Here is a 10,109-nt window from a genome sequence, read left to right as displayed (position 1 = left end):
GGTCCCTAACCCCATTTCCGTACTCATTGGCCAAATGAGAGGTACTTCCCATGAGTCCTAGACTGCATGGGTAGGATGCCTCGACCGGAGAACTAATCATCCTATCCATAAGTCACCATGGGGTATCACAGGGGAACGCTAAACCATTCACCCTATATACAACACACCATTAGGGGAGGGTGAGTTGCCCTATGATTGCTTATTGCTCCAAGAAGTACCCCAAGCCCCTCGGAGCTTCCAGAGCTCAATGCATGCATCATACAAGACCCTCATAAGAGGGTCCCTCAATGACTCCAAGTCGTTCTGGAAAGTCAAAAATTTGACCTTTCCCCAGGGTTTCGACAGAATGTCTGCAACCTGCACATCAGTCCCAATGTGATGGAGCCTTCTTTCTCATTGATGTACCATATCCCAGATAAAGTGGTACCTGAGGTCTATATGCTTGGAGTGATCATAACACACCGGATTCCTCAACAATTGAATCCCCCTCTGGTTGTCACAGAGGATCACGATGGTATCCATCATGTGTCAAACAACCCACTGAAGAGCTTCTGCAACCAGGCAGCATCACATGAGGTCATACTCGTAACTATGTTTTCAGTCTCAGTGGTGCTTATAGCATCCGACTTCTACTTCCTGCTCATTCAAGATATCAAATTAGAACCCAGAGAGAACTAACACTCATAATTTCTCTTGCAATCCTCCACACTACCTTCCTAATCAACATCAGAATAATCATGCAACTTCACATTTCCAGCAGTGTATCTCAATCCATGAGAGATTGTGCTATGAAGATATCCCAAGTCATTCTTGGCACCAATCTAGTGAGGCTCAACCAAATATGATCCTAAAATTATAATTTCAAAACATATATCTAGAGGTAAGTTCACCAAGAACATCAATGTGAATAAATTTATGAAACTTAGAGGTACTTCCAAAATCTAGTCCAACATTACTACCACATAACTTCTGAAAGTTAAGCTCCATCGAGGTAGTCACGGGCTTGTAGTTCACCATTCCAAATCTAGAATCCAACTCCCTATTACTTTTGAAAATGAGAGGGTTTGCACCTGTGAGAAAGAGATCGTCCTCAGAAGGTGTCTATATGAGAGTTCTATTATCCACAACCTTCAAGCAATGGTTTGGATTGGCTTCACTCCTAGTGAATCTCAACTTCATCAGACAACTATCAATCCTCTCATATTTAGCCCGAGGTGTTTTGATTCAAGCCGTAGAGGGCATTCTTCCACCTGCATACATGAGATTCCTAATCATGAATCTCAAAACCCTCAAGTTGTTCAAAACCTGTGGACCTACTATATGAGGGGAATGGTCCCCTTGTAAGAGTTTCCTTCGGTACATCTCGAACATGTACCTTCATGCTCTTCTTGAATTTAGGCATCCTTGTCATCATCTGACTCACATCAGGTAGGGACGACCTCTATAGATGAGATGTGTCAAATGACATGGTCCCCAATGGACTTCCTGCAACTTGATGCACATTGCCAACCCTGAATAAAAGCATCTTTGAAAATTCCATTTTCAAACACATACCTTTCTAGCGATGAATGCCACTTTGAAACCTTTGACTTCCATTGGTGAAATGGACGCCATGTTCTTCTTGCAATCAGGTACATAAAAGAGATTCTTGTAAATGAATCAAGTTATCCTCATTCAATTGAGGGGTAACATTTCCTACAGCCTTTCCGGATAGGTGGCAATGTATCCAAGTATAATCCCATGATTGTTTCAATCTCTACCAAATTAGAGAGAGCACCCTTCTATCCGATGAAGTGCCTTGATGCACTACAATCAATAAGCCAGATTCCCAGAGAGTTTGGAGGAGAGGGCCAATATAAGATAATACTTATTTATCTTACCAAAAACAACATTTGATTCCTCATATGATTCCTCATACCTAGAGTTCCTTTCTTTCTTTGAAGAGTCAGCCATTTCCTTGATGACTTGCATTACCTGTCATTCCTCTGATCACTGAAGATGTCTGTAAAATGATTGTTATCATCATCAACTGATGTGTCCCTACCATTCGGACACTCCTTCAAACTTATTTCAAAAAAGGCATTTGCCTTTCCTTCCATCCTTAGATTCATACTTCCCATTGAAGCGATCTTAAGGTAGGCCATCAGAAGCTTCTATTGCGCCATTCTGATAATATTCTCTGCTTCGACTTCACCCTTGCTGAATTTGAAGAGAGGTGAGGAATCCATTTGAGCCTTTTGTCCTTTCCCAACTGTTATAGCTCCAAACCTCACTCTTATGGTTTGTGATGCTGTACTCATGGCCTAGGGCAACCCCTCCTTCCAGATCTGGTCCTAAAATTTAAAAAACAGTGTTTTATCCCTTATACGCGACATTTCCCTGAGTTAAACGCGTGTATACGCGGGTCTGTGTATATCTAACCCGCGTATATGTATTAAAACACTTAAAAAAGATATAAAATTCCTCATTTTCGGGTGGAGATCGCGGGTTTTACCTGCTGATCACATGTTAGTGCCCGCGGCCCAACTGTTCCCAACCAACTCCCAACTAAAAAACTACTTTGGGAGAGGTATAAAAAGACCTCAAAAGGAAGGCCTAAGGGAGGAGAGAAGAGAGAGAAAGGTTATTATGCTGAGATTTTTCCCCTGACCAGGTCTGAAGTCCCTTGTGCCTTCTGCACTTCCCCCATTTGTCCAGGAAACCTTTGTTTCCTTGTGTGTTGATGTTCATCCACCATTTATGACATCATGGAGAGAGTCATGGAAGGAGTTTGTTAAAGGCTTGAGGCTGGAACGGATCCGGAAGGAAGCTTTGCTTGGAGCCTACTGAAGGTGATTCAGGTGAAAATATTCCTTTTTTATGTACTTTATTTGTCTATAATAAAAGAAACACATGCCTTGGTTCCCGAAATGAATCTCATTTATGTTAATGATATTCATGTTTAGAATTCATATGTAAATGGTTATTTGGATTTCATAACTAACTACCTTTTATTTATAACATGAAGATGGTTCATTTATAAGTTTTTGTCCATATACTACTGTGTTCTTTGAATTGGTTGTTTTGCAGGACAAAGGAGAAGAAGGGAACTCCAAGAAGGGTTTGGACCCTAAAGGTCTTCTCAAACGTAGGACCTAAGGTACGTACCCTTTACAATAGAATTTGCTTATAATAGCATAATGGCTGTGTGAATGTGTGCTTCTTTGAATAGACAACTTTCAGTCTGCTAGGGTTTCAACCCAAAAAGCCCTAGGGGAACATTTCCCTCCATCAGAATTGGCGACTCCGCTGGGGACAACACTCTTGTTGTTCCTAGTTTGGGTGTTTTTCAAGCCAATCAGGGCTCAGCTGCCTGTTTGTTTGCTGTTGCTGTCTGGTCTGTTTTTGGACTTTAAGTTTTGCCAGTTTCTTCAGTTTGTTTTTTATTTTTCTTGAAACCTTTTATATACGTTGTTTTTCTTAGTTACAGAGGCGTATGTACGCATGTTTCTTTTAGTGAAACCACGTATACGCAGGTTTCCTTAGTTACAATAGCATATACACGCATTTTTTACATAAGTACAGTCGCGTATATCTTTCAATTTTCAAGATTGGTAAATCTTTTTGTCTCTGAAGGCCTGTCTGGTAGTTTGAGTCAGTCTGAAACAGTCATTTTCCAGTATCAGTTATTTGGTTTACAACGAGCATCTTGTTCTGAATTCTCTCTGATTATAAGAAGTATTGGTCTTGTTTTTTGTTGATTGCAAGCGTCATCGTTTTTTGTTAAAGCACGCAAGATTTCTTGCTAGGAATCTTGGTTGCTATGATTTATTAGGGTAGGAAGATTGATCTCAATCTTTGTGTTAACCTTGCTTTTGGTGACTTTTTGTTTGCTTGACAAAAACCGCTTTTTGTGACCATCCACTTCTTTGTTTCATGAAAAGTTGTTGATTGGCACTTTCTTGGAATTGGTCTTTTTGATCTTTTTGGTTTTCATTGCCAAAGCTTTCATTACTGCTTTTGATTGTTAAGAGCACTTTTTAACACATTTATTTTTGTTGATTTTTCATCCATTGTATGGGGCCAACTTGCAAAAGTGTTTGATTGCCTATTCTTCAATCACAAGTTCCAGTGTTGTTGAGAGCATTTTTTGAAAAGACTCTTTTGTTGTTGCTTTTGAAGAAAATATTTTGAAAAACTTAGTTTTTCTTTCTTGAACTTGGTTTTCATTTGGTTTCCTTTTAGTGAGTGAAAGTGCTTTATGTTTGTCTTAAAACTTGTTTTTAGTGTTTAGACGAAATGAATTGTAGCATCTCATATTCCATCTAGACATTTTAAGTGGCAAGATAAAGATTGATAAGCAAGCAACTTTCATTTTTTGTTTCTAGAGTAGTTTTAAATCTTGCATCCGCATATATTTGTTGCGTTAGGATAGATTTGCATCCCCTTTTAGGCATACATAGCTTTGTTAGCTTTTGTGAGTGTGAAGCGTGAATTAACGAAAAGAAAAGAAAATTTTGTTTTATTAGAAGTTCCTCTGAACCCTATAGAAATTGCTCTTCATCGAAAAACGAAAAAATGCATGTGCATGTAGTTAAGTTTTTATGAATTTCTTTTGCATCAAAAAACACCACTAGTTTCACTTCCGTTACCTTGTGACTTAAAGAACAACCTATTTTAAAATCAAGCGCTAACTAAAATTCACTAGAACTTTTTGTTTTAGTCAGTTACACCAACAAGTTTAGGATTTTAGGGCCTTGGATTAGGCGAGTGGAGAGTTAACTCTCCAAGGCCATATAAACGTCAAATGTAGGAGTCTGAATAACGAGAGAAAATACAATAGCATTAGGAAGACTAGGAAAGATCCGGATCTGGGAGTTAAGCACGAGGGTCTGTGAAGACAGGGAAGAGAGATACCCCCTCTCCTACTTGTTCAAACTTACCTCATGACTGTTTCGCTTGGCTTCTGCGACGAGTTGGTATCCATAGTTGCTACTCCTAGGGATCTACACAAGTGGCTGCGGAGGGGAATCCTGTGGCACCTGAGGTCGACATTGCATCACTCTCGACAGTACTATTGGAGAGCACCCTTGCGAAGCTTGGGGGCTTCCACCGGCGCAGGCTGTTGTTAGGAGGTCAGCGTAACTTCCTCTGATACTTTCGTTGATAGGACTAGGCCCTCATCATCCTGGACTATCTTCGGAAGGCCCCTTAATTTCACTTTCTTGTATTTTGGTGTCCGGTCTTAATCACCCGGAGCGGAAATACTTGGAAGTTGTTTGACTGGCTGTTATCTTTAGAGACTTTATAGTGTGTGCTTGGTGCTCTTAGTTGGCCTAGCTTTCAATTTTTTTGATTCTTTAGTTAGATCATAACAAAAAATTCAAAGTGGCTGACTGATCTCCCAGACGGTCTCGAAGACTTCGTGGTCTTTTGCCACCAAGTTTAGAGCCTTCTCCTAGAAGGCGCAGAGGCAATACTACCGGTGGGTTCTGTCCCACACCGGTTGACGCATCGGGGATTGATCCTCCTCTCAGGGGCATTAGTGTTCAAGCAAGGCCTGGCACTTATGAACAAGAGAGGGACACTCCAGTCCTTTCTCGAGTTCTCTTTCAAGCGGAGAATAACATAGAGGTAGAAGAACTCTCAGAGTCGTTAGCGGCTTCAAATTCTCCACTGCCATCTAGTCATCCGGACGTATTGCAATACATTGGGACTCCAATGCATAGACCGTCAAGTCCAGGTTACGCTACATGCTTACCATCGATGACCACTACTGGAAGCATGGCTTCTACAAGTGCTACGACTATGCAAACTCCAACATCGGTGCAAGGAGGAGGAACGATTTCCGTCTCCTCTGCTTCCTTGTTTGGATCTTTTGCTAGCACATCTTTAGTTGGGTCTACCTCCATTCTGTCCATGAGTGGAAATGCCCAAACCAATGCTTTTGGTACTGGATTCTTCCCATTTGGCACCCACTCACAAGGTATTCCATCGGTTTCGTTTAGTGCCGCTATGTCCATGATGGGCGGATCGGCTTCATTCCAAGGTTTTCCTTTCGGAAGTGGTCATATACCACATTCCAACCCGACGATAGGATCCATGCCTTTTTCTTTTGTAGGACAAAGCAACAATCCTTTCCAAGGTTGGAATAACCCTGGGGTTAGTGGCGTGGGAACAGGGAATTCGTTTATCGGCCAATAAGGGAATAGACCGTACTCCACGGTTAGTTCGTTTCAAATTATTCCTCCCCTAGCTTCAGCTTGGAATCCTTATCAGGGGTTATCAACTCCTTATAATCCTTTAGGAGGAAACTTTGCTGGTTATGGAGGTTTTGTGGCCGGAGTTGGTCAAACTCCGAATTTTGCTGGATCACAAGGCTTTCCTTTTGGTTCAGCCGGTTCTACGAGTTACTTCGGGTAGCCTGGTGCCTCCCAAAATCCAGGACAATCTTTTCAGAACTTTGGGAGTTTTGCCCATTCTGGGTGGAATCCCCAAGGTCCTCCTAGGCTTCCGTTTTTGGCAACGTTGAACTTGCCAGATCTCACTAAGTTAACAAATGACCTAATCAAATACAATCCGGCCTTGCCTCCGGTCCCAACCAAACTCCCTTCGGACATTCCAAAATTCGAAGGGAAAAGTGGTGAAGACCCAGGCGACCATGTAACCACATTCCATTTGTGGTCCTCATCTAACTCCCTTATCGATGATTTGATTAGATTGAGACTCTTTTAGCGCACCTTGACTGGTAATGCGGCCAAATGGTATAATATAGAGTTGCCAGGGGGTAGCTTCACATCTTTCGCTGACTTAGCCAATATTTTCTTAAATCATTTCCAGTTGCCTGTCCGCTATGATGCCGGAACTGAACTTCTGGCCACTTTTTGTCAAGATAAGGCAACTCACATTTCTGACCATATTCAGGAATGGAGATGGAGAAAGAGGCTCATCAAAGCCGAAATCCCTCCAGAGTACCGTCTCGAGTGGTTTTTGAAATCTTTACAACCCGAGATCTCCAAGGATGTCTCCATGTCTGGGGTCTATTATGAGGAGCAAGCCATTTTTAGGGCCCAAAAATTAGAATTGATCTACTCTCAGTCTGGGATCCTACAAAAATACTTGCCAGATGCTCCTGGGTCTAAGGTTGACGTAGCTAAGTCGAAGCCAGGACCGCATGCGGATGGTATCGTCGGGTCAGTAGACACAACTACCGTGAACTTGTTGAATCAATTGCAGCAGTTGTCCTTACAAACTGGTTCTAACAACCAAGTCACATCGTCTAATCCCCCGGCCTCCCAAACGTCTTCAATTAATGTCGTCCAATCTGATAACCCCAAAGGAAATCAAAATTCCAATGGGAAAAAGAAAGGACGAGGTAAGAAAAAGAACCAGGATGGGAAGCCTGATGCGAATAAATCCGGCAACAACGCTGGCGGTGGTAGAAATGAGCCGAGAAAGAAAGTCAAGTTTCCATGCAAGTTGTGCAGTGGAGACCACTTAACTCATCTCTGCCCTAAGATTCAAGATGCTCAGCGCTTGTTAGGGCAGCAAGGGACTTCTAGTTCCCAAGCTGTGTTAACCAACCCTTTCCCCCAAGGGCAGCAAATGCTTGTTGGCGCGAGTTCAAACCCTGGTACCTCCGCAGGGGGAAACCAGGAAGGGGACAAGTCATCAAATGTTTTCATGATGGGTGCTCATGCTAATGTGACCACACGGTCACGCGATTATGTTGAAGGTGAAACTTCCAAGGGTAAATCAGTTCCCGAAACTAACAACCCACTTCATATTGAGCGACCTTCTGTCGAGACTATACCTCGGGTACTGAAAGGTTCTGCAAAACGTGCGACTATCAACCCTAATATTAGGGTAGCCCAGAATTACTCCATTGTCGAGGATCTGGCTCAAAGTCCATGTGTTATGTCCACTTTAGAGGTTCTCTAGTCGTGTCCTGCTCAACGAAGTGCCTTGCTATCGGCAATGGGGGCAGTGGATCCAAGTAATTCCTTAGCTCTCACTTTTGATATGAATAATGTCAAAAAGAGACTTCCTCATCACATGGCTTTCCAGATAAAGTCTACCTACCAAAAAACGAATATTTTTCAGATGGTTATAGATGAGGGAGCTTCCACGTGTGTCATGTCTATGTCATGCTGGAAGGCCATTGGATCACCGTCGGTTGTTCCTTCACCCACCCTATTGATAGCATTTGATGGTCATTCTCATAGGCCATACGGGATTATCCCGGCCTTTCCTATATGTGTTGGAGGAAAGGTCATTAATATTGAAGTAGAGGTCATAGATGCTAACCTAGACTATATTCTCCTCTTACGAAGGAACTAGGTATACGAAATGGATGCCGTTGTTTCGACTTTGTTTCGTGTCATTTGCTTTTCTCATGAGGGGAAAATCGTTAAGGTTGATCAATTGGATTATTGTCCAGTCGATCCTCAAGCAAGCTCTGACTCTACTATTCCTTTAGTGGGTAACCCCCATCCGCCTACTAAGAGTCTAGGAGTTGGGATGTACTCTTCATTTGTGGGTACGTTTAATCTTCCCCCTCCTATAGCTGGGAGAGATACAATTTCATCCTCCAGGGACCCTTTACGGAGAGAGTTTGTTCAAACTCCTTATTCTTCGAAACCTGGAACCTTAGCTTCATCTGTGACCACATCAGGTGATGACAAGGTGGGTGGAATAGAATCTCTTATATCCATAGTAGAGCTTAGATGTGAATTTATCGATAACTCTGTAGATAACCATTCTACTTCTTCCTCTGGGAAGGAGATGGACGGTGATGTGGCTCATTTTCGGACCCTCGATTCCACCTCTGCATCGGATAGCTCGGATATTGTTTTTCCGTCGGATGAAGCGATATTCGAAGCAATGACGGCTGTAGATCGACCTTTGAAAGATTTACATCGTCAGTCACATTGTCATTCCCCTATGCATGAAGTCGAATCTCGGCCCTCCAATTCGACTAGCGATGTTTGTACGGACCCTTCGGCTCCAACACAATTATTTGCCAAAGGAAGTATATTGATTGGTTCGATCGTCGTACCTATAAACATCCCTAGGAGTAAGGTGGCAGAGCCCCCTGATGGGCTCTACCTCAAGAAGTACTTTGCTTAGTTTTGGCCAGGCAATGGCTTCTTTGTACTTTATGTATATTTGTACATATATCGTCGAGAGTTTTCTGATATCAGCGCTTTTTGGTCTGTTGTGGCAGGTGTTGATGGATGATTTGGTCTATTTTGGGTTCGCCGATGGTGCTAGTCAGCACACTCGGAATCTCGCTTCCGCAGCTTGGGTACTCTTTTATCCAACTGGTCAATTGATGGCATCAAGGGGCGTGTGTATCGATCCTGCTTCAAACAATATGCCGAGTATACTACCGTTATTAATTTATTATCCGAGGCAATCTCTCATGGGATCGACTCGTTGGTAGTGTATCTTGATTCTCAATTGATAGTTTCTCAATTAAATAACATTTATCGGGTACGGGATCCATCTTTATATCGCCAGTATTTAAGGGTGAGGTTGTTGCAAAGATCATTTACTTATATTAATTATTTGCACATTCCAAGATCTCATAATTGGTTTGCTGATTCTATCGCTAATCAGGCATTAGACTGGCACATCAATCATTCATCATAATAAAATCAAGCATCAAAAAGTCAAACTGTATATATATATATATATATATATATATATATATATATATATATATATATATATATATATATATATATCGTAAAGCGTCTCGAGTGTACATATGTGTGTCCAAAAAATATACAAAATTGGGACTCAAATGCCCATAATCATGTCCAACATCTCTAATGCCTCGGCTCAGGATGAGCGTCTAAGTATGCTACTATCGCAGTGGCCACACGCCGAAAAGTGCGAACCCAGTCACATGGCATGCCAACCACATGACGTTGCATATCCTCAAGAAGGTCCTCTATGACGGCCATCGGTACTTGGCAGCTCAGTCTCGCCAAGCGTCACTGGACGTTGTTTAGAGTCCATTCTGTATCAGCAGCCGCCTCTTCGTCTCCTTGGCCGTGCCGTCCATGCCGTGGGAACCCATCTGGTCGTACCGGCCCAATTTCTGGAACATGATCATCATATCA

Source organism: Pinus tabuliformis, chromosome 4_2, assembly GCF_031772625.1.
Source record: "Pinus tabuliformis cultivar Carrire ecotype Pingquan chromosome 4_2, CPIR1, whole genome shotgun sequence".
In the NCBI taxonomy this organism is placed as follows: Eukaryota; Viridiplantae; Streptophyta; class Pinopsida; order Pinales; family Pinaceae; genus Pinus; species Pinus tabuliformis.
This window is presented reverse-complemented; position numbering follows the sequence as displayed.